Raw genomic sequence first — 25,869 nt, 5'->3', positions numbered from 1 at the left:
GGTGGTCGGGGTATCCTTCTTTCTATCCGAACTCGCTGCCAAAAATTCCCGGAACAGTCTCCTCTGCGTTGTTCTTGACGGAGTTTGCTTGGGGAATATGAAAGTAGGAAGTTCTTTTCTTCGTAGACTCTACTGATGTTGATCACTGCATAACGAGGTTCGTCCCAGCATTTCCTTTTAGATACTTTGAAGTAAGTTGATGATAGCTACTATACTATCTTCGCGGCCATTCTTCTTCTTTCAGAATCCTCAGTCTTTGCAAAGTTTCAGTGGTCGGGCTTTCTTTCTTACTGCCCAAACTCGCAGCCACGATTCTCGGGACAGTCTCGACTGCGTTGATCTTGACGAGGTTTAGTTGGGGAATTTAAAATCGAGAAGCTCTTTTTCCCCATCTTAGCCTGCCAGAGGCTCTACTGAGGTCGATCACTGCATAACACAATTTGTCCCCGTATTTCTCTTTGACTACTTTGACATTCCTTGATGATTCGTCTTCTAAAAGCCCCGAGTTTTCCTTTCTGAATCCCCAGTCTTTCCAGAAGATTCAGTCGTCGGAATCTCCTTCTTTTTCTCCGAACTCGCTGCCAAAGATTCTCGAGACAGTATCCTCCGTTGGTCTTTACGAGGTTTACTTGGGGAATTTAAAAGCGGGAAGCTCTTTTTCTTCATCTTAGCCTGCCAGAGGCTTTACTGAGGTCGATCACTGCATAACACAGTTCGTTCCGCGATCATTCCTCTGAAAGGTCCGAGATTTTCTTTAAGAATGCCAAGTCTTTCCGGAAGATTAAGTGGTGGGACTCACCTTCCTTCAGTCCGAACTTGCTGCAAAATATTCTCCGGACAGTCTTCTCTGCGTTGGTCTTGACGAGGTTTACACAGGGCATTTCAAGATGGGAAGCTCTTTTATCCTCTTTGGGAAGCTGTTTTTCTTCTTCGTAACCTGCCAGAGATTCTACTGATGTCGATCACTGCATAGTAGAGTTGTGTAGTTCCGGAACGAACTAGTTCCTAGGAACTATTCCGGACAAGGAACTATTGGAACTATATCCAGCTTTTGCGTTTATATAGTTCCTTTAGTTCATATAGTTCTTTTAGTGTTTCTCATTCCTTCAATTCGCCTATGTCGATCTTTCGTTGTTGCTGTTGTTCGCTGCAATTTATTTATGTTTAGTCGTGTTCTTTTACGTGCCTGAGGTTACCAGTTTTTGCCACTTTTTACCCGCAAAGTGTTGCCCAACTTTAAAAAGCATATAATTTATATGAGAGCAGTTCACCACTATTACCATTTATTGCCACTGTTACCATTTTTCGAAGTAAAGGAACAGACCTTATATGTCAATTCATCCACTAAACAATGAAAACATTTCGGTTTCGGAACTATTTGGAACGAAGGAAACAAAAAGAGCGACGAAAGAGAAAGATTCGTTGTTCGATTTCAGTCTCGGAACTATTTGGAACGAAAAGAACGATGAAAAAGAAATTTTCGTTAAACTATTTCGGTCTCGGAACAATTTGGAATGAAAAGAACGATGAAAGAGAAAGATTCGTTGTACAATATCGATCTCGGAACTATTTCGAACTATGGAACTATTTTAAGGAACTAGTTCCTTTTGGGAAAAGGAACTAGAAAGATCGATCCGCTCCGGGAACTAGATTGCCCAAGTCTACTGCATAGCACAGTTCGTCCCTGTTTTTCCGTTTGGCTACTTTGATATAAGCTGATGGCGGCAACTATCCTGTCTCCGCGACCATTCTTTTTCTAATAGGTCCGGGATTTCAGTGGTTGTTCTCACCTTCTTCCTGTCTTAACTCGCTGTCAAATATTATCGGTGCAGTTGTCCCTGCTCCGATCTTGATGTGGTTTACTCAGGACATCTGAAGGTACCACCTATCGCGTTATATGTGATCAACAAGGTTTCTTTATCTGCACCCCAAGTGCTGCCGGCTAGGGACTTGAGGACCTTGTTCCTAATTTTCGGCTTTTCGCAGATAGATGTGGCGTGCGCGCACGACGTGAAAGTAGTGTCGAATGTAACCCCTAAAATTTTGGGGCAGTTTGTGGTCGAAATTCTGCTACCGTCGACCACTACATTCAATTCTATTCCAAACTGCGCTGTCCATGTGGTGAACAGAGTGGCTGTTGATTTTGTGGTGGAAATCTGCATATTCCTCGAATGGAAAAAGGTGTTAAGATCGTTTAAATAGTTGTTCAGTCTCTCACAGATTTCATCAGGATAGGTACCCGACACCAGGATCGTGCAATCATCCGCATACGTTACGATCTCGATGCCGTCTGGAGGGGTCGGCATACAGGAGAGGTAGAGGTTAAACAGTTCCGGAGATATCACCCCACCTTGGGGAACTTCCTGTTTCACTCTACGGGGTTTGGACGTCTTGTTCCTGAATTCCACGTACGACTGGCGTCCACACATATAATTGACTATCCAACGTTTCATGCTTGGCCGGAGGGTTGTCTGCTCAATGTCCTCAAACAGCGTGGAGTGCCTGACTTTATCAAAGGCTTTTGATAAGTCAAGCGCCGCCATCACTGTTCTATCGCACGGCCGTCTCCGGTTGACAAATATGTGTGGTAATGGCGTGCAGCGCAGTTGTCGTGCTGAGCTGCTTACGGAATCCATGCTGATTATCGGCAACTTGATAGCTATTTCTGATACTGGGGAGGACTAAGTCCTCATGGGTCTTTGCTACGGGTGACAAAAGCGAAATCGACCTGTACGATTCACTTTTGCTGGCATCCTTGCCGGGCTTCCGTAGTGGGACCACCCTGCCCATTTTCCACACTTCGGGAACAATGAGGGTTGATAGCGACAAGTTGAGAACTTTAGTGAGATACTCCACTCCCTGTTCATCCAGCTGCTTCAGCATTACCATGGAGATTCCATCAGGGTCCAACGCTTTGGATGATTTAGCGTTCCTAATGGCATTGGCAACATCATCCATTGTAAACTGTGGTGGTTCCTCCTCGGCGGGAAGAGATCTGACGCGACGTAATACTCTTCTCTTCGCCCTGTCACTCTCGGGGTGCTCGACAAACTGTCGATTGAAATAACTTGCGCACCTCTTCGGGTCAGTCAACGTAACGTCGCCAATCGTGACTGAGGTCCTATCGTCCCTTCTTCCAGAGTTCGAGAGTGACTTAACCGTTGCCCACAATTCACCTATACGACCATGAGCTATCAATCTGCTCAGCCAGCGCTGTACCTCTCTGGCCGTTTCCGAGGACCGAATGCCACATCTCATAATGCGCATAAAAGTCCCCCAGGACCAGACGATTAAAACCTTCCAAAAGCGGGCTAATGTTAGGCACGTATTCTGAGATACAGCTATTTCTCGGCGGGAAACAAATACAAACATATGTACACTGAGGTGGCAGCCGCTGGCCGGAACAATGATGTTGTGTAGTTCCGGGTCAATCCGGTACAAAGAACCCGCTGCCGTGGGATTGATTCCATGACGTTGTTTGTTTTACTGTTATTGTCGGATTCCAAGTTAGATCCGTCCCCAGTGTCTTATTATTGGCTTGTTGGATAAAAACTCCTGGCTTTCTCTGTCTCTTCCTACCTTTTTGCCCATAGATTGTTTGTTTGCTGCAGTAACGACCACAGATGGCACGTCACGGACATCTGTGAGAGAAAATTGCCCTCTATTGTTAGATGACGACAACGTGAGAATCGCAAATAGTTCACCGCCAGTAATAAAGGAAAAAAACTGTCCCAATTTTAAAAATTTGGGGGTTCCTATCCCCTATTTCTGTAACTAATTTATGTTCGTTCGTCTATGTTCGTAATATTTTAGACATCCGTAGCTCTGGCCCTTTTTTCCAAAAAAGGGAGGTTTGTGCTGAAACGGCAACACTGTTTCTGTTTTGCAGCTAAAAATATAAATGTTTGACTATGGAAATCCAATTTTTACTGAAACTCTCCCCCACTTATAAAATTGTGAATAGCATTGCTCTCTGCCATACAATTGCTCTCCCGCCATCATCATCACCATTCAAAAGCAACTGAAGGTAACGGGAAATCTTAGCATAGGCACCTCAATAACTGTGGGGAACACCCGACGCCAAAGTGGGTAATAAAATAAAGTATACAGCTTTAGCCATAATAAAAATAACCGAATGATCCAAAAGGGAACCAAACAACAACAACAACGCCACTAACTAAAGTATGGGAGTGAGATAGATACTCATTCGCATCCTAATGGCAGACGGCCAGGCCAGGCCAGCCAGCAGCAAGCAGTTAAAGTAACTTCTTTACCTTCAACAAACCTCATTAAGTTGAAGAGGAGAAAGGAAATTCAATTTTCTCAACGAAACGTGAAGAAAATTCACACAAAATGAGAAAATTGTCTTTTAATGAAGACATTTTGCACAAACACACACACACGCAGACACACTAGCATGAATACTCGTTTGAACTGCTTGTTAGTGGTGTTTTGTTGGATAGAGCACAAGCAAGGGGAGGAGTATACAAAAGGGTGGCAATCAACAGAAAACAGTTAAATTCAATCTATCACTTAGTTGAAATACTCAACTAAACACAAGGAGAGTGCATGAGAGCCCTAGTAATTCTGCGCACTAAGCCAAATAATGGGAAATTTATTTGCTCTTGCTCTCAATTGTCCATAAAAGGGGGCGGGTTTTGCAAGCATAATGTGAGCAATGACTTGCTCTTGTTCCACAAGCCATAACAAACAAAACATCAATGTCGCCATTGTTTTTCCACAAGTCAAACACGGTGGTGATGACTGTCGCCTGCAATTTATGCTGCCTTGCCTGTCTGCCTGAATTGACTTCACACTTTCTCAATTGAAATAGCATCGCGGCGTGATGGTGGTATTGCATGGTGCGAATAAAACCGTTAGATCATTCGCTGTTCAGCTTTGCTTCGAAGTGCACGCGACACTCTTGCGATCCAATTAGAAAAACAAATTGAAAACAAAACGTTATTAACAACAACAAAAATCACAACGTGTTTGAAAAACGTAATGAAAATAATCCTGTTACAAGCGGTTTAATTGAAGGCACTAATCGGCTGCCTGCATGCAACTTGATTACAGCGTGTAATCACATAAACAATAACAACAAAAATAATTAAAAAAGTGAAACAAAGAGAGAGAAGAGAATAAATCTCTGCAAATTGTTGTGTCAAAAAGAGTGTATAAAAATTGTCATAAAAATCAAATTATAAAACTTAAAATAAACTTGGTCAAAAAACAAACTTGTGCAAGTAAATCTCCAGCATCCCAATTTTATAAGTTTACAAGTTTTCGCGTGTGTGTCTGTGTCAAGAATTTAACGCTTCGAAGTTGTCTAACCTAATTTGCTCGTATATTTGAACTTACCTGTGCGGAAACACATAGAGGCGTACACCCCTACAATAAACTCCTGGAAGTCAGTCTATCACACATCTGGAACACAATTTTAAGGATAATTAAACCCGAACAACTTCAATAGCGCGTGTGTGTGTGTAAAATCAGAACTTTTCTTTAAAGAAAACAACAACAAAACAGGCAACTATTCTCAACTTCTTCCGGTGTCAAAGAAGAAAGTGTTTCTGTGAAAAACTGTAGAGAAGTTGCAGCTACCACAGCCTCCCACCCATAAAAAAATTCAGTTTGTATCCATTTCCAAAGGACTGTAAATTTGTGCTGCAACGACGGCTGAGTTTCTTGACGAAACTCGCCAAACAATTACTGCCAAAATTTTCACAGACGGGAATAAGGTAAAGATTTTTGAAACTTATTTTTTAATGTTTTATAATTAAAGTTATAGGAAGAGATTTTAATTTTAAAAATTAATTTAATTTTAAATGTATGAAGGAAGTTTTTTCTTGGGGCCGACAATTTTTTTTTACCAGCGAATAAATGAATTATTCGGGGTCTTAGGTTGTACAAATATATTGTGGTGATATAAATTAGAGTTTGAAGAAACTGCCTTTTTTCTCTTGGATTCTGAAACTAAGCTCATATTTAAAATACACTTTTGACCTAAGAACATATACTTTCAGTGCAGATATCAGTAGTGGGATTATCTAAAATCGGTAAAAATTATAAAATTATAACGAACACCGACGGACGAACCAGGGCCCCCGAATGGTGTCGAGATGTATTTCTGGTTACGTCTGGGAAAACGTACAAACAAATGGGGTAAAAGGCGAAGAATTCGCCAAACCTAATCTAGATAGGTATAAATTAATAATTATCTATAAGAAGCTATTTTACACACTGCAGACCAAATTTATTATCACAAAATAATCTTGAAAGACAAGTAAAAAAGCGTTAAGTTCGGTCGGGCCAAACTTTTTATACCTTCCATAAAATATTCTCAACTAAAACGGAAAAATTATTTTCTTTCCTGTCCACAATTTTATTTTTAGGCGGAGATATTTTGTGACCACTGATACCTAAATAAGGTAAAAGAAGCATAAAAACCTATTCAATCGGTCGAGAACCTTATGTGGCTATATCAAAGTGTGGACCTATGGTTTTGGTGGAAAAGTTTTGTGACCACTGGGATACATGGGTCAAAAACTCTAGCTAAAATCCAAAAAACCGAAAATCGGGAGGTACCGATAGACCTATGTTCACAGTTTTTCGAATAACAGATAATTCGGTCGAAAATACCGAAAATGGGGAGGTACCGTTTTATGGGGGTAATACAAAACATGGACCTATGTTTACAATTTATATAAAGGGGCTATAAAAAAACATGGACCATGTTGACAGTTTTTGGAACCTCAAATGTCGACTTACAAATAGTTCTGTCGAAAATTGTAGCTCAACCCTTCAAAATATCGAAAATCGAGAGGTCCCGTTATATGGGGGCTATACCAAAACATGGACCTATATTGACAGTTTTTGGTCGAGATGTTTTGTGATCACTAGGAACCTCTACTGTCAAATTACAGGTAGTTCGGTCAAAAACTTTAGATAAATCCTCAAAATACCGAAAATCTGGAGGTACCGTTATATGGGGGCTATACCAAAACATGAACCTGTGTCGACGGGTTTTGTTGGAGATGTTTGTGACCAATGGGAATCTGAAATGTTCAAATTACAGGTAGTTTGGTCATAAATTTAGCTTAAATCCTCAAAATACTGAAAATCGGAAGGTACCGTTATATGGGGGCTATACCAAAACATGAACCTATGTCTCAAATGTTCAACTGCAGATAGTTTGGTCAAAAAACGTAGTTAAAATCCTCAAAATACCGAAAGTCGGGAGGTACCGTTATATGGAGGCTATACCAAAAAGTGATCCGATATATCCCATCTTCGAACTTGACCTGCCTATGGAAAAAAGACACAATAAATGAACTTATTGCGAACGCTAGAGTGATTACAACAGACGGACAGGCGGGCATGGCTAGATCGTCTTAGAATTGTATCCTGATCAAGAATATATATACTAGACTGGTTTTAACTCAAAGGGAAAAAATCGATGTCGGATTTTTTTATGTGGCACCCTACTAAAATGTTTAGTTTTGTTAAAAATTAAGATTGCCAAAGTTTGAGCTCAATCGGAATATGTTAACTCGTGCCACGGGGACTTCAAAAGTTTCCATGGGCCCTTTATATAGCTAATTTTAAAATCTTACCATCACATTAAATATAATCAACTCAATCAATTTTTGTCTTAAAAATCGGATTCGACTTATGGTTATGTAAAATCATAGTCGATTTTCAAATGTCTTATCAACGATTTATTCATTGGCTAATCTGACAATCGAGCCGAACAGCGATTTAAAGAAAAGCTTTGACATCAAAGTTCAATAAAAACGTATAGGACTAATTAGTCTGATAATATTTGAAGAGAAAAAGGTCTGTTGCAAATATATTGTTAGATTTGGTATTTAACATTTTCCCAACAACAATGATTTTTGTCATAATGATGATTTTATGTGAACTAAATATGAATTACAACATCGATTTCAAGCTTTGGGCTCTTCATGTCAGTTGTCATTTCATACTATGTATGATCATAGTGATATTGCAAAGTGTTAGGCCAATCAATACAATGGGACCCTTTAACACATCAACTATAAACAAATACATAGCTAGGATATCGTTTTTCGGCATTATGTTCAAAAAATATGTTTTTGTGATTTTACCTTTTTATGATTTTATCTTTTTCTTTTTTATTTACCTTAACAAGGACATAATTATTATCCCCTTAGCATTTATGCTAACGAGGGTGTATACACTTTCATACGGGCAAAATGTACCCCAGCGAAATAATGGTCTTAGACCCCAAGTATGTTCGGGCGAAAGGTGTTTCAGACATTTTGGATTCAAATAAGCCATGTTCGTCCGTGCGTCTGTCTGGCTGGTGCCCACGATAACTCTCGAACGGATGAACCGATTTGGTCCAAAATTTAGCGTTAGTAATAGTATGTTCCTTTACTTTCCTGAGGTTACCATTTTTACCATTTCTTACCATTTTTAACCTGCAAAACTGGCAGACTGGAGAGGAGAGAGAGCGCCTTTCTCTTCTACCACAGGCTACCAGAAATTTCTTCAGGTAAAAAATGGTAGAACTGATTTTTCGACATTTGTTTGACGATTATTTCACAATGAAGAAAAATATGAACGAAAAACAGAAGAAAAAGACGAACGGAACCGCGGTTCCTAAAAATTTAGGTATGTCTTCGAACTAAGGCGGATTTCTATTTATAACATATTCGGTGGTAAATCCCTCCAGTCATAAAAAACTTCTCTACAAGCAATGTCGTACTACAAGCTGAACAAGTAAAAAAGTATCAGTCGGCTTTGTCGACAGAGATATACCCTCAGCTTATATGAATTTAAACTTTCTACAGACAAATCGAATGTATTTAGGATATTTTCAGAATTTTGTAACCCTTTTAGGACATTTGAACTTGCCGACAAAAATGTAGATTAGGATTAAACTCAAAAGTGTTGCGGAGGAGGTACTTAAAGGAATGGAGCGACTTGATCCATTATGGAAGTGGATCTTATTTTGGAAGTCATATCATGTGTCAGTATGCCAGGAAGAATGGACTTGTCCACGGAAAACATAATATCGCTTTAAACAGGACCACAACGAACAGCATCGGTATACATTTCCAAAGGTTCTTCGAACAGACCCTTGTACTTAGACATAAATATTGAACTTTTGTTGTGGAGTTACCCTAGGAGAGGACCGATATGGGCCATTTAAGAAGTTAAACCTAATTTGGACAAAATATTAGAAGATATAAAGTTTGTCAGAACTGGATTGCCCCGTTCAAGACATATCGTGCATACTATTTTAGTGACATGTTTTAAATATTGGGGGGAAGTACCGGAAGTTGTGGACCGGTTTTGCCCATCTTCTAACTAAAACTAAGTTTGGGCAAATTTTGACGAATTCCAAAATCGGTTAATCAGTTCGAGAGTTATGCTGCTATCCAACTACTACACATGATGGTGTTTTCTCAATAAGTATGACTTGCCCCTGAAAAACTTTTACCATAGTGATTGAGGCAGCGAATGCAAGTTGCTTCAACAAAAATCAAAGGAAGGTACCCGAAGGAGTGGACAAATATAGTCCATATTCGAACTCGATTTATATCTGGTAGATATATTAGGATGACTAAAGTATGGACCAAATCGGTCACTCCCATCAAGAGTTATCGCGCGCACAATTTTTTCGAACATTTTAGACCTTTTGTGGGAGAGGTACCTAAAGGAGTGAACCGATATGGCTTATTTTCGAACTTTAACTAAGTTTGGACAAAATATTACGATGACAAAATTTTGAACCAAATCGGCAGATCCGTTCGAGAGTTATCTTGCGCTGCAACCACTACATACGGTGTCATAGGGGTTTTTTGAAACTTTCAGGCTTGAAACTAGCGGCTCTTAAAATAAAGGACGAAAAGGACATTGACGGAAGTTAGTTAGAAGGTCGAAGTGCTCTACGAAAATAATCCTCATTCAATTTGACTGAAAACATGTAATCTCAAAAATAAGCTAAATCAACAGTGAACAAAGATATGACGCTAATTCCTGATGGCTTACAGGGTCTCTAGCAAAAACTTAATCACGCCATAACGCGGAAGTTCGACTCACGGCGGATCTGTCCTTCGGGGTTCTTAATATACTCACCAAGGCCTTTCTTCCCCAGGAGGAATTTTCTATGCCCCAGACTTTCTCCTCCATTTTGTTGCCCAGTGTAATTGTCGGAAATATCACATGTAGCCATTTATACGGACTTTACTTAGAAAATGTATATGAGAATTATATGTACATCAAGGTATAAGCTTTAGCAACTAGATTTCTGGGTTGACAATACTTTTCGGTAAAAGTTTAGGTAATTTTTGCGAAGACTAGTGAGTGAGTCTGTAAGTGAGTCTGATCCCTTCTCTTAATTTCGATATTTATTTTAGTTTGGATGCATGAATGCACACTTTGATACGATCAAAAAAGTGTCCCATAGACCCGATGTATGTTCGGTTGAAATGCATTTCAGCGAATTTGGAACGATTCAATTCAATTGATTCAACCTTTGCACCTCAGGGTAAGTTCGAAGATGGACCATATTGGTTCACTTCTTCGTGTACAAAAGATGATAATTTTTCTCTAAAATGGTGCTCACGATGAATGTCGATTTGGAGCAAATTTGACAAATAATAATACAGTTGAACCTCGATTATCCGTGAATCGATTATCCGGGAACCTCCATTATCCGCGATAGAAAAGAAATGTTGAATTTTTTCCATTTCTTCTATTTTTCGTTATAAACTTCATAGCCCGGGAGTAAAAACACACTTTCCAATTAATTAAGCAAACAAAAGGTAAACAAGCGAAAACTGGAAATTCTCCAGTATTACACAATTTGTGTATTTATGGTATCACAAAAACCATGGGACAAAGTCCATTCAGATGAATCTGATGATGATGATATTATATATCCTTCTAAAATTTGGTGGATTACCGTAACGAATTTAATAAAAATTGCAGATTTGCACTTTATTGTACAATATTATGTCATTTTTACTTAAAAACATGTTCAAAAACTGCGTAAAAGCATTGCCTCCATTATCCGGGAAAATCGATTATCCGTAATGCCTCCGGTCCCGACCATCACGGATAATCGAGGTCCGCCTGTACTTCTATGTCTCGATATGTATATCCGGATTGTAATCCTTCGGGTTTTAGATTTGTTAGATTTTTTTGCAAAAGCGCCGTTTTAGGACATGTTTTGAATTTTTGCAGCATGGCTAGTGCGCAAGATAAATCTCGAAGGGAGTACCCAATATCATCCAAACTCCAAACATCGTATCGTCCACTTTTCCGGTACCTCCCTCAGAAGAGTTCAAATATTTTGGCTTAAGTGTAGGTTAAGATTTGTTCGTTAGTTCAATTACACAATGGATTTCTATAATATCGTTCTAAAAAGCCATAATGTTGCGTATGATACATATTAAGTGTAAGTAATCATAATATCTTTCATACGCAACGTTGGTTCCAACGTCAAAAATGTAATTTTCTTTAAAAAACCAAAAAGGTTAAAACAAAAAAAAAAAAAAAAAAAAAATCAATAATTCATCTATTTTTAACCGATTTTATTAATTTTTTCCATTCTTGAAAGCTAACTTAATTTCTTTTTTTAGCAGAGATAAATAAATATGTATATTGTTTGGTATGTTGAGCCCGACCATTTTTAGAACTAAAAATTATGGCTTGTTCGAAAAAATTTATCCTCCCCTTCCAAAGAAACCAAAAAATAAAAATTGAAATCTGTTGTGAAAAAAAATAAAGTTATACCCGTTTAAAGTTGGAAATCTAAGTAACCCCAGTTTTTACTACATTTACCGTCATAAAATCAAAAACAAAGACAGAATTTTTACATCAGAACCTTTCTTTTGTGAAGTTTTTGTATCACAGTGTAATTGTTTGTGTTAGTTTTACCGATTTTCGTCTGTGACCAAAAAAACATTTACAGAATCTTACAACAGTAGTGCGATTCTTGTTGCTTATAATTTCGGTAATTAATGTCATTCGGCATGTTAGCGACCAAAATGAAGCATTCGCTAAAACTCTGCACTATTAGGTTTGGAAATAAACCTTATATTTACCATTGCCTTGTTATGAGTGGATAATTTCAATTCAATTAAATTCTTCATTAAGTTAATAATTTTTTGATTGATTTTCATGTTTGGGTTATTAACCTAAAAAACCAAAGAATTCAAATTTAGACCACACACATTATTCGGTTTGGAGGAATGGTTATTTGTCTGCTTCAGTGCATCAGTTTTTCATTGATAGAGGATTTTTTCTGGGCTTTGGCAGATTTAATCGCGACCCCTTTTTTTGCAAAAATAATAATAAAAAATTGCAAACTGCATGCCAAGCCCCATTCATTCAGCCACACATGTTGCATCAATGTTGGTTGCCACAAATGCATAAAGACGACAACAACAGCACAAACAACAACATTTGACCAACCATTGACTCGATACACAATAAATTGAATACACTCCATTAGAGCTCCTCTCTCAATTAATTTGTGGTTTATCAATTTAATTTACGGCGTTTTTTGTCCATCAATGCAGAGCCAGCCGGGCAGCGCGGCTTTGATGACAACGTTGTTGATGACGATGCTAAAAAAAAGAGATGGGGTCCCACCAATAGCCGGTCATCTATGGCTACCATGGATGCAACAATAATTGCGTCTATCAAGTGGACTATGTTTGGAAAGCTCCAGGCCGATAGCCTGCTAACAGCTAAAAATGGGGGGTTTTGTCGGCAAATGTACATTGGCAAAAAAGGAGAAACCCAACACAAACAACAACAACATGAAAATTGAAAAGAATAAACGTTTGATTGCAAATAATTCAATATTGATTTCGACCAATGGTTTGCCAATGGCTCCAAGACTGATGATGCTGATGGAGGAGACAGACTCGAATCTCGTTGTAAATATTAATGGCGGTTTTTCAATTTGATGATGGACTCAACATTTATATTTTACGGAGTTTTCAATGCTGTAGATATACTGAAGTAACATCATACGTCCCAGTGCCAGAGGGAGAGGCTTATAGATTTACCAATTAGCTTAAACAGGGATAAAAATGTTTATAAAGTTTTAATTAATATCAATTAGGTAAATTTGCAAATTAATTAATAGGCTTTGAGTTTGTGGTTTTCAAATGAAAAATTACGAAAACGACGATAACGGCGACAGTTTGTTTTGGGTTTGTTCCTAATGGGCTGCTTGTTCTTTATTTAGGGTTGTGTATGTTAAGAGTCTCTTCCCTTGTTAATTGAATCATTTAAATACTTATTTGATGTGGTATTTTGAGTGATTTGTTTTTTTTGCGGTTTTTGTCGAAGCGCGTTTTCAAGTGGCTCCTCTCAAGTGTTCTTTTCATACCAAAGAAGCGTTTTATTAAATTTATTTTTAATCGTGTTTAATTTCACACACTTTCATACGGTGCGAAGGTATGAATTCAAACACTCTTGAGAGGTTTAAAAAAAAACAACAACAAAAATTGTGGAAGGAATGTTTCCAGAGATCTACAAAACAAAGTTCTTAACTTAATAAAATCGTATGGGGAAGGTATTCTCCGATTGAAAATTGAAATGCAAATATTTAGGATCAGATAAGTCGCAAACAGGATTTGGCGAAAAAATCTTTTAAAATTCCCGCGAAAACCGGGATATTTTTTTACAGATAAGGCATATATTATATGCCCCATAGTTATTTAATATTGGAAATACTTATCACTGGTATTCCCATCTGCCGCATCTAAAGAACGTCCTTTACCTCGTTTCAGGAAACAAAATGTCAGCCATGTAAAACGTCTATGTAAATAGATTTGTTCTATGTTCATTGAGCTAAAAAATAGAATCGGGCTACATTCTTCAGTCAGGCTAATCGTTTGAAGCACATATTTTATATAACCTCCGTATATTAAGTAAGGAAGGCCAAAATTTCAATGACAATTTCAATTGAAGGCAAACATCAAATTTGGTGCTACTCAAACACTAAAAAGTGGAGGTCAGAGGAAGACTATCCTATTTTCAAGAACAAAATTTATATTAAAGAAAGTATTTTATATTATTTTATTGGCAATACAGAGCTCGATTTGGCACAACCCCTTTTATCCCCGGTACAATTTAGTATCCACCAGTATATTGACAAATGCGAGAACATTATTGACGTCTTCTGACATATTTAACGTACCTTTTAAAGGTATGTTATGTTCTGTACATAGAAAGCATCCATAGATATTGATTCTTTCAACGGTCTTCTAAAGATATAATACCTATCCACCTATCCTTAAGAAGACCTGATAGAAGAACATTTACTTGCCTACAACAAATACAAGATTTTCTGACGATCTGTAAAAATATAACCAGCTTTTATACACATAGATAGAAGAGCTTCTGAAGGTCATACATAGATAAACGACCTTATTTCAATTATTTTCCGTTGACAGAAGATGGTTCTACGGCCTTACATATAAAGGAGACGTTCAGACGTTAAATGAAGAAGAAGACCCTTCAGCGGTTTTCTATAATTAGAAGATCTTGCAACGATCTATAGATAGATCGACGGCCGTTTCAGACAATGATCTAGTCCTGTCCGTCCGCACATCCACCTGTCTGCTGGCTGACTGGTCCAAACTTTGCACCACGTAATATTTCGCCCAAACTTAGATCAAGTTCTAATATGGGCTATATTGGTCCAACTCTTCGAGTACCTCCTTCACAAAATTTCAAAAATATTCCATAAAATGGTGCACACGATAACTCTCGAAAGAAGTAACCGGATTTAGTTCAAACTTTGTACATCGTAATATTTCTTCCAGGCATAGATTAGGTTCGAATTTGGGCAAGATTGTATTAGAAGGAGTGGACCTCCCACAGAAATGTTCAAAAACGTTCACTAAAGTGTATTTTTTCAGGGGCAAGTCAATATTTCCTGAGATAATGACCCTCCATACCTCACAAAAGTTAACCAGGTATAGCTTAAGAGCTGTCTGAGGATAGTTTTGAACACATCCTGAGATATGTGTCCAATATTTAAGGTCACTCCTTCATACACCTCTCGCACTGAAATAGTCTTTGTGGTCTTTTCATACCTTCATACTTACTTACTTAGCTGGCCCATTACAGAACATTTGTTCCATAGACCTCTCTGTTTTTCGCTTCGCTTTTTGGAATACCGCGCCTTTTCATTTCTTCATCCACTTGTATGCTCCATCGAAGCTTAGGCCTGCCGATTCTGCGTGCACCGCCATGTGGCATGTATTCATACGCCTTTTTAGCGGGTTCATCATCGCTAATTCTTATGATATGGCCTAGCCAACGCAATCGTTGCATCTCAATACGTTTAACTATATTCATGTCTTTGTATAGCTGATATAGCTCGTGGTTCATACGACGTCGATATTCACCGTCAACGCAAATCGGCCCGTAGATCTTTCGAAGAATTTTCCTCTCAAACACACCAAGCACTGCCTTATCTGTTTGCGCAAGTACTCAGGCTTCGGAGCCATACATTAGCACGGGAAGTATCAGCGTTTTGTATAGTGTTATTTTTGTTTGACGAGATGTGGCTTTGTTTTTAAATTGCTTACTTAAACCATAGTAGCATCTGTTGGCCAATACAATTCTTCTTCTTATTTCACAACTGATGTTGTTTGTTGAGTTAATGACAGTGCCGAGGTAGACACAGTCTTTAACTACCTCAAAATTGTAGGTACCAACTTCCACAGTTGGTCCGAGCTCTATGGACGCTTTGCGCGTCGACACCATAAATTTAGTCTTTTCGCCGTCTACCGCCAGGCCCACTTTCGCAGATTCTGCTTCGACCTTCCTAAAGGTATCAGTTACTTCCTTTACTGATCGTCCCATGATGTCTATGTCATCAGCATAGGCAAGTAACATGTGGCTATTGGTGTAAAATATGCCATTTCTTTTGACATTTGCATCTCGTATTACCTTTTCCAGCAAAATGTTGAATATGTCACACGAAAGGCTGTCTCCTTGTCTGAAACCTCATTTGGTAGGTTCTTTCCAATTTTAACTGAGGACCTAGTATCAGATAAGTCATCTTACAAGGCCGGATGAGCTTTGCGGGGATATCAAATTCAGACATTGCATTTAATACCTTTGATCGGAGAGGACTGTCGAATGCTGCTTTATAATCGACAAAAAGGTGATATGTGTCTATCTGCATCTCTTGGGTCTTCTCTAGGATTTGCCGCAGGGTAAATATCTGGTCAATGGTTGACTTGCCAGGACTAAAGCCACATTGTTATGGTCCAATTATTTCGTTGAACATTGGATTTAGTCGTTCGCACAATATCGCTGACACTATCTTATGGGCAATAGGGAGAAGACTTATGCCCCTATAGTTGGAGCATACAGTCTTATGTCCTTTCTTGTGGACGGGACATAGGATGCTCAGGTTCCAATCGTCGGGTACGCGTTCTTACACCTTATCAGCGCGTCGCCTCCGGTGGTAAACCGCTCGGCTGGTAAGCCATCGGCTCCTGCTGCTTTATTATTCTTCAGCCGGTTGATTGCCGTTTTTACCTCATCTTGCCCGTGTGGTATACATTCAATACCATCTTCTGGGATTGGATCTGTGGTATCTTCGTCGACTTCGCTACTATTGGATACCAACAGTTTGGAGAAATGTTCCTTCCATATCCTGAGCACGCTATCTGTATCTGTTACCAGATTACCTTGTTGGTCTCTGCCTGTACCAAAGCCATCTGTTCGATGTTCCACTCTTTGGTAGAATTTTCGGACTTCATTCTGGCTCCTGTACATCTCGAATGTTTCACGCTCCCGCTTTTCTATTTCTCTCTTTTTTCTCTTCGGTGGCACCACGACACTCCTGGTCATACCATGAATTAAGCAATTGGTCTAGTTGAGTGGAATATGATGTGGCTATCTGTTGTGTTTGCAGCCTATCGATGTCGAACTTCCGCGTTGTGTCTGTTCGTGCTTTATTTGCAACGTTGAGACGGGTAAGTACCTTTGCTGCAACAAGGTAGTGGTCCGAATCAATGTTTGCGCCTCGGAACGATCGTACATCCAACACGCTGGATGAATATCTTCTATCTATCACAACATGATCAATTTGATTTCTCGTTTTCTGATCTGGAGACAGCCAGGTGCCCTTATGAATATCGAGATGATTAAATCTGGTACTCCTAACTATCATGTTTTTTGCAGCTGCAAAGTCTATCAGCCTCATACCATTGTCAGATGTTTCACTGTGGAGACTGAACTTCCCGACTGTTGGGCCAAAGATGTTCTCCTTTCCATTTTTGGCATTAAAATCGCCTAGAATGATTTTAATGTCATGGGCTGGGCAACGGTCATATGTTTCTTCTAAGCGCTCGTAAAATATCTGTTCGTCCTTTTCTTCAGTGGGAGCATGAGCGCAAATAAAGCTGATGTTGAAGAATTTTGCTTTTAATCGAATCGCAGCGAGTCTTTCATTCACTGGGGTGAAGCTGGATACCAGATGTTTCAGTCTCCGACTAACTACGAATCCGCAACCAAACTCATGCTTTACGTCATGGCAGCTATAATACAGTGCGTCACCTTTAGGTGTTGTTGTGACGCCTTTCCCAATCCATCGTATTTCCTGTATGGCAGTAATATCGGCCTTGTACTTTTCAAGTACGTCTGCCAATGCGAAGACTGCACCTTCTCTATAAAGAGTGCGAACATTCCAGGTGCAGATTCGCAGATCATGGTCCTTAAAACGTTGTTACAACAAAATCCGTTAGCCGATAGCTTTTATTGCTAGTGCTTTTTGTAATTTTTCTTTATTATAATTTATAATTATAATAAATATATTGAAATAAAATAAAATAAAATAAAATAAAATAAAATAACATCTTTGTGTTTATTTCAGCTTTAGTCCATATTTTGTTGTATTCAAGTATTTGAATAACAACAAAATGTTTTACAGTGGATATAAAATTGATTAGTTGCGAGCGGAGGGTAGGAAATACTGTATATAGCAAATTTCTCATTTTGTTTAATTTGCTGGATGGGCTTATTGACCTGTTTATCGATACAGAGTCGGCGGAAAAGGGAACTGATGAAGTTGTTTGGTGACAACTGAAACTATAGTATTTCCTACTATCCGCCCGCAACTAATCAATTTCATATCCACTGTAAAACATTTTGTTGTTATTCAAATACTTGAATACAACAAAATATGGACTAAAGCTGAAATAAACACAAAGATGTAAAATTCTGCAGTCCAACAATAAAAAAAAACGCCAACTAAAATAAAATAAAATAAAAATAAAATAAAATAAAATAAAATAAAATAAAAATAAAATAAAATAAAATAAAATAAAATAAAATAAAATAAAATAAAATAAAATAAAATAAAATAAAATAAAATAAAATAAAATAAAATAAAATAAAATAAAATAAAATAAAATAAAATAAAATAAAATAAAACAAAAATCAAAGGGATAAGAGAATAGCTATCAATCTGCACTTTTCCGAATATTTGTGTGGGAGGTACCCGAAGGAGTGGATCGATATAGTCCATATTCGAACTTGATCTATTTCTCGTAGAAATATTACGATGCGGAAAGTATGGACCAACTCGGTCACTGCCTTCTCGAGTTATCGTGCACACCATATTATCGACAAGTTTTCGACTTTTATGGGGGAGCTATCCGAAGTGGGAGTTACACGAACATAAACTAAGTTTGGACAGGATATTACAAAGGCCTAATTTTGAATTAAATCGGCTGATCCGTTCGAGAGTTATCATGCGTATGGGCCCGTGTTGGTTTTTATAGCTTTCGGGCCATTTTCTCAGGAAGTATGGACTTACCCCAGAAAAGACTTGCTGAAAAAAATCATAACGATTCGAGAGCAGGTCTTAAGTTGCACTTTTCCGATATTTTGTAAGGGAGGTGCCCGAAGGATTGGACCGATTTAGTCAATATTTGAACTTGATCTATGTCCGATAGAAATATTACGATGTGTAATGTTTGAACCAAATCGGTTAATCTCTTTGGGAGTGCGCATAATCATTGCGAAAAATGGGATTTGGTTCAGTTGTGAATGTTTTTTTTTATATATTTTTTTTTTATATTTTCAATTTTTTTTCAAAATTTTTGTTGTTTAACGTTAAAAACTTTTCATTTTCTTATTTTTGATTGCAAAAAATACCAAATTTTAGTTTCACAAAAATATTTTAGCTAAAATTGTCTAAAACGTGCAATGTCAACATTTTGGTATGGCCCCAATATAGCGGGACGTATTGAATTCACTCTTAAGGAATTTTTAGCCACATTTTTTAACCGAATTAGCTGTAACTAGGACAAAATCAAAGGAAATAATATTTCGAAAACAAACGTTTGGTAGTGTTTCGTACGCATTCATTTTCTTGCCGACATACATAAACAGGTTGTAAGTTTCCAAAATTCTGAAAAGTCCTTGAATAAATATGATCTGCAAATTTATGGCATGAGTGTATTTGTATTTTATTTCTATCTGCTTGTTTTCTTTTATTGATTAAAACACTTCCTGAATTCTCATATCCATTCCCCTCTACAAATTCCAAACATTAAGATGATTTTTATTATCCTTAATTGCTATTATCCTTGTGTCATTTATTTGAACAATAAATCGGTCTTTGTGTTTGTGTAATTACGCTGAAAATTAAGGCTTTACAAAGTTTTCACAAGTCAAACTAAATACTGCAGGACGGACAGGCTGACGACTGGTAGAGGAAAGGGTACATTAACTAGGCGCATGTCAAAACACACGCTGCCATACCAATCAAAACAACAATGTGGACATTTCACGCTACAGGATTTCTCAAAGCAAAAAGGACTTTAGTTAACAAAACTTACCCCTTAATTGAGGAACTCACACACACACACACGGGCACACAAATGCTAAACACTCCTGTATGGTATAGAAGTGTCACTGCTCTTGCCCCATCATCACTATCCTCATCGTTTATTTTACCAGCTAGTGTCATTGTCAACGTGTGCTTTGAATCTTGAATTAGCTGGCAGCGGCGTAACATCCAGACGTACAAACGCACGTACGTCCGCACAAGAGTGTCAGTTCTTCGTTTGTTTTAAAGTGATGCCAACGATAATTGAATTTACAAAACAATTGTTTAAAATGAAATCGTGATCTTTTGCTAGATTTGTGTTTTGTATTGTAGCTTTGATTTGAATCCAGTTTTTTGTGTGTGTTCTTCTTCTTCTACTAAATCTCAGTAAGCAAAAACAACAAACTATGCAAATCGTATGATGAGACTATTTAGCACACTTATCATTCAGTCGCTCGCTCGCTCAGTCAGTCAGTTTTCGTCATTCGCTCATGCAATCACTCCACTAGAAAACAAATTAGTTTTTGGTAGGAAAATGCAAAGCAGATTGAGAGACGAAAACTGAAATCACCACACAGTCTGTCTAGCGGACCACCGCCACAGCTACATGTGTCGTAATGAGACAATCGTTGGAAAACTTTTTTTTTTTCAAAACAGAAATTGTAAATCTGAAACAAATCCCCGCACACATTACCTCCCTCCCTGGGAAACGTTTACATTGGTAATTGTCTAAAATGTATGTCAAAATGTAGAGGTGGGTGTTTTTGTTTTAGTTTTTGCTGCTCTTCGCAATTACATCCGTTCAATTTGGATATCACTTTGAAATTTTGTCGCAAATTTTCAAGTGATATCATCACACCACCGGCCAGCCAGCCATTCACTCAACCACCACACACGAATGCATTCTATTGCAGTTGCATCCATGATGCGTGTGTGTGTGTTTGAGTGCGGCAAGTGATAATTAGGTCTGAAAATTGCATTTACTCGGTAACAGTCAAATATTGTTTGGGTATATAATGGTCAAGGGGAAGCGGGTCGCCCCGTTCCATTCTTAGACGGTCAACCGTTGTTCGGACAGACAGACATCGGCAATCATATCGTTATTTTTAAATTAAGTGTAGCGTTGATTTCATTACGTCCATCTAAATTCAAATAACGAAAAAAGTGCCTACATCCGCAATCGCGCTAAATAGATTTAGCACGTGTTAAAGACACTTATATTTTATTTTTTTTGTTTGCATTCAAATCCACATCGGCAACAAACAGCGAGCAACGAATGCAATGCATTCAATGAATGAAATTTATGCAATTTCATTTACGAAATCTAGAAAAAATATTTTCAGGGTTAAATTCAAGGAAGATAAAAAGGTGAATTGGACAAATGATCTAAAATATGAGAAACTGGAAGATAAAGAGGAAATATCCATATGTAAATAAGTGGGCAGCAATATGTGGGCCAAATGGTTTCTTACAATCAGGTCAAAGGGAATGAAGAAAGAACTAAATTTAAGACAATATTTTAAAGGATCATGTAGAGGAGTTCATTTAGAGAAATAACTTCCCAACAATAAGTTTTGATCCCAAAATGTAGTTCAACCATTTGTACCACTGTACTTCATCTATCTTCATGATTACACTCATGATTTGGACAAGGATTGCGGTGTGGTAGCTTAAACCACATTCTCAAAAATGTTAATTTGAATTAATAAGGCTGTAAGGAAACAAAGGTTCTTCAGCAATGATCTCATCCTTAATAAAGTCAGGCGAGGGTATCGAATATATTATAACGGATCGACATTGATGCCTGTGAGCGTCAACTAAGAATATACTCCTAGTCCTTGTCATGGCAAAGCATAGCTATGCCATGCACGATCTTTTCTCCCCAGTGAAAATATTTTTCATGCATTCTTCCTTCCTAGGAAACATTGATGCATCGTTCTAGCTTTATTCCTTTACTTTTTTTAATGTTATAAGTTGCAAAAGAGCGAACTGTAAAAATTGCTCTAACGTAACAAATTTTGCGCAAAAGTAAAGGAACGGAAAAATTGTAGATCTGGCAGCAATGTCAAAAAAACAATCATGGCACAGTGGTTGCTGGTCAAAACTGTGCAAATTTTTAACGGAAAGAGATATTTTGATATTTCGACAGAAAACATAATCAATCATAATTCCGATGCTTTAAAACATTCGAATTCGGTGTAGCAGCTGAATTTCAAGGCCAAAGTAAAAAATTTGAGCGTTTTTCATATTTTGCATCAAAATATGCATGTTGTTGAGCTTTTCATATGTTCTATATATTTAAAAAATGCAAACACAAATAAACAAACCAAAACAAAATTAAAAAAATAGAATTTTTTTGTTTTTTCAAAAAATTTATTTTTTATTTACTTCATATCTACAAATTTGTAAAAATGATTTTATAAATAGATGTTATCAAAATCAGCCTTTGTCTTCTAGCCATTTACATTCAAAGTATGCCTGATGAGCTGGCCTAAACCACCAGCGAAACGATCGTAGCATAGTGGTTGAGTGTGTGGTACTTCGCTAGAATAAACTTTTCAATACAAAGCCCTTAGGCCATGTTAGCTCGACTAATTCAAATAATTAATTAAAAACTTTCATAAATAATGGCCTTCGTCCTAAAAAACAATAATAAATAAAAAAATCCCTTTGGGGTTTCATAAAACTTATATAATCCTTACAAAAAACTCTTATATTAAAAAATCCATTTGTTTAAAAAAGTTATACGGGAATGTTCTGAGACACACTTCACCTCTCACATCACGCCTCAAGCATTTTCATTCTATAGTTGGATTTTCACAAAAATGTATTACCTGAGGAAAAATAACATAGCTCACTTCGTATAGACGCTACGGTAATTTATTGAAACGTTCACAGTGATCTTGAATCAAATTAAAATGGAATGTGCTTATACCTGGGAAGTTTTTGCGGATTCTGAAACTACAATGTTCATATATGAGAAAAATCAAAAAACTAAAAAAAAAATCGCCGGACCGCTTTTTAAATAAATCGCGATTCAAGTTGACATTTTTAGGGGTTGTTTAGGTTTTCATGATTTTGCTTAGAAACCACAAGTCCTATCAAAATGAGACTGGAGATGATGAGACTGTTGTAGCTATGAAAATTCTCTACAAGATTGACCTTTACGGTATTTTCGTAGGTTTTTTCATCTTTGAGATATTGAATTTCAAATTGGGACAATGCACTGACTGTATCGCCCTCTTGTAAAACAATGTCATGAAGGGTGCGCCTTAACTAACTTTTAATGAAAACCGCTTACACAGGGGAAGTTTTTGTGAATTCTGAAACAGCAATATTCATAGATGAGAAAAATCCAAAAACAAGAAAAAATCGCTGTAGGGATTCGCGGTCAAAATTAACATTTGTAGGTGTTTTTTAGGTTTTTACGATTTTGCTTGGAAACCGCAAGTCCAATCGAAATGGCTGTGAAAATTCTCTACAGGATTGACGTTTCTGATTTGTTCTCAGGCTGTACCATTTTTGAGATAAACAATCTCAGTTTAGATTTTTAAGTTTTTTTGTTAGGGTTTCGCGATTTTGCTTGATTACGGCAAGTCTTATCGGCATGGGACCTGAGAAAATCTTATAGCTGTGAAAATTCAACTTCTATATCTCAAAAGCTGTAAAACCTACGAAAATATCATTAAGGTTAATCTTGTGGAGAATTTTGATAGCTACAACATTATCTTTATTCCCCTAAACAACCCCTAAAAATGTCAACTTAAATCGCGATTTATTTAAAAAGTGCTCCGGCGATTTTTTTAGTTTTTTTAATTTTTCACATATAAAAACATTGTAGTTTCAGAATCCGCAAAAACTTCCCAGGTGGAAGCACCTTCCATTTTAATTTGATTCAAGAGAACCGTGCGGTTCAATCCTACCTACCTAAAGACCTGCGTACATAAGCTGCTCTGCCTGATTAACTTGCTTTCCTGCTACATTTTTGACATAATAAAAATAAAAGAATAAAGAAGGCCGAGGAAATTTCGAACTGGGTTGCCCTTTTCGTTTTTATTCTTTTATCAGAAGTAAGCAGCTTATGTACGCAGGCCTTAACAAAAATATAATGAACACAACATTTGTTATAGTTTCCGATAAATAGCTATTTTTCTCCAGCAATTTGCAAAAATCATGTATTTTCCAAAATTTCGAAAAAAAAAATTGTCGTTTTTAGGGTACGCCACGCCCACACCTTCCAATAGTTTGACATATTTTTTTGGTTTCCTTAGTTTCAATCTGTTTACTTCCGAATTCCATATAGAAATTAACAATCTTATTGTTGTAAAATAACTTAGCGTAATCTCGGGTTTTGTTGTTTTTAAATTTTAAAACAACAAGTTTTATTTAAAGTGGGATGTAGTTAAAATTGATTTAATTTTTAAATTTTAAAAAACAACAAAACCCGAGATTACCCTGAATTATTTTACAACAATAAAATAATACACATCTCAACAAAACTGCCAAAAGTGAATCTAAAAATTAACAATCGGTTACGACAAAAAAATTCGATTCCGGCCAGGATAATCGATTCCTGATCCACTGTACATAGCAGGGACGTACGCAGGGGGGGGGGGGGCGGCACAGGGGGCCCGGGCCCCCCGAAATGGTTTGGTCTAACAAAATTTGTTAAGCTACTGTAAAAACTTATTACATAACTTCTTTCTCATAAACATTTTTTTATGATTGAAGATTTCAAATGAAATGAAAATTCAAAATACCCCTCAGTAATGTTGGCGACATTTCCTGAGTATTTCAGTCATGTAAAACTTCTCTACAAAGAGGTGTCTTAAGACACGCCGTTCGGATTCGGCGATAAACAGTAGGTCCCATATCATTGAGCTAATATGAATCGGGGTGCACTCATTGATATGAGAGAAGTCTCCCTTGTCCCGTATGGGATGTTTGTGGAACAATTATATAATATTTTAAGTTTAAGTCATGTCGGTACCTCCGCCATAAACGTTTAAAAATGTTCGCTAAAATGGTGCATACTATATCTCTCGAAGGGAGTACATAATCGTTTCTATCTAAACTTTGCACATCGCAATATTTCTTCCTTGACATAGATCGAACCTAATATTGGTTTTATCGGTCCTCTCCTTCAAATATCGTAAAATTACTTTCAAATTAACCTCAATTTTTAAGAGAATATGTTTGGACAACATCTTCAGTTATATCCCTCACAAAAGTTTGAGGATCCTTTGGACATTTCTTTTTGTTGATACTTGTAGTCTTGTTTACTGATAAAGCTCAAAATACTGCGGTGACAAACTAAAAGGGCTTGTGGCGCGGTAACTATTGAAAGAATAGATCCTTTCCAAAATTTACTTTGTCGCTCCATTTCTACAGGTACCTTCTCCGTGAAAGTTTAACACTTCAGCTCTTTGATCTAAATTAAATTTATTAGCAAAACGTATGCATTTATACGGAATGTCCACAATCGTTAAGATAAATACCCGAAAAGTTCCGATATTTTTTATTATTAATTTTCTTCGTCCAACTCTCTGAATACAATATTGTTGGGTAAAATATTTGGGGTTGTGTAGCTCTTATTCTGATCATTGTCACAAATTCACGCAGGCTGAGGACACATATGTTCGGCAAATTTTTCAAAATTCAAGATTTTTTAAATTCGTTTTCAACCGATTACACGTTATGACAAATATAAAACTCTTCTTCTTGATTAATATGCTTATTATTAGCGAACAATTATGTGGGGTTCTTTAATCAATTGTTGTTTGTCAAGCAATACAATATTTGAAGCAATACAATTATTTAATTTAAGAAATATTTAAATTCTAGTTCTAATAAGTTGCAAGAACTGAGTCCAGCTAAGTGTTTAATATCATCGATTCCAAAAACGTCCGAAAGTGGAGATTACAGCCGGAAAAACAATCATGGATTTTTTTCGACTTGAAGTGTTTTGTCACGATTTAGCTAAGAGTTTGCCGATT

General features: G+C 37.2%; 1 protein-coding gene across 1 annotated transcript in view; it reads left to right on the top strand.

Moving 5' to 3' along the window:
* The first annotated feature begins 4,723 nt into the window (after nucleotides 1-4,723).
* Drgx (Dorsal root ganglia homeobox) overlaps nucleotides 4,724-25,869 on the top strand; it is a 165,294-nt gene continuing 144,148 nt past the window's right edge. The window contains exon 1 of the mRNA XM_073964688.1: nucleotides 4,724-5,741. The gene's annotated coding sequence lies outside the window, so the exon portion shown is untranslated. The remainder of the gene's footprint in view (nucleotides 5,742-25,869) is intronic.

Source organism: Musca autumnalis, unplaced genomic scaffold, assembly GCF_047663935.1.
Source record: "Musca autumnalis isolate F117 unplaced genomic scaffold, ASM4766393v1 scaffold_2, whole genome shotgun sequence".
NCBI lineage: Eukaryota > Metazoa > Arthropoda > Insecta > Diptera > Muscidae > Musca > Musca autumnalis.
Note: the sequence above shows the minus strand (reverse complement) of the source record. Positions and strands in the feature narration are given on the sequence as shown.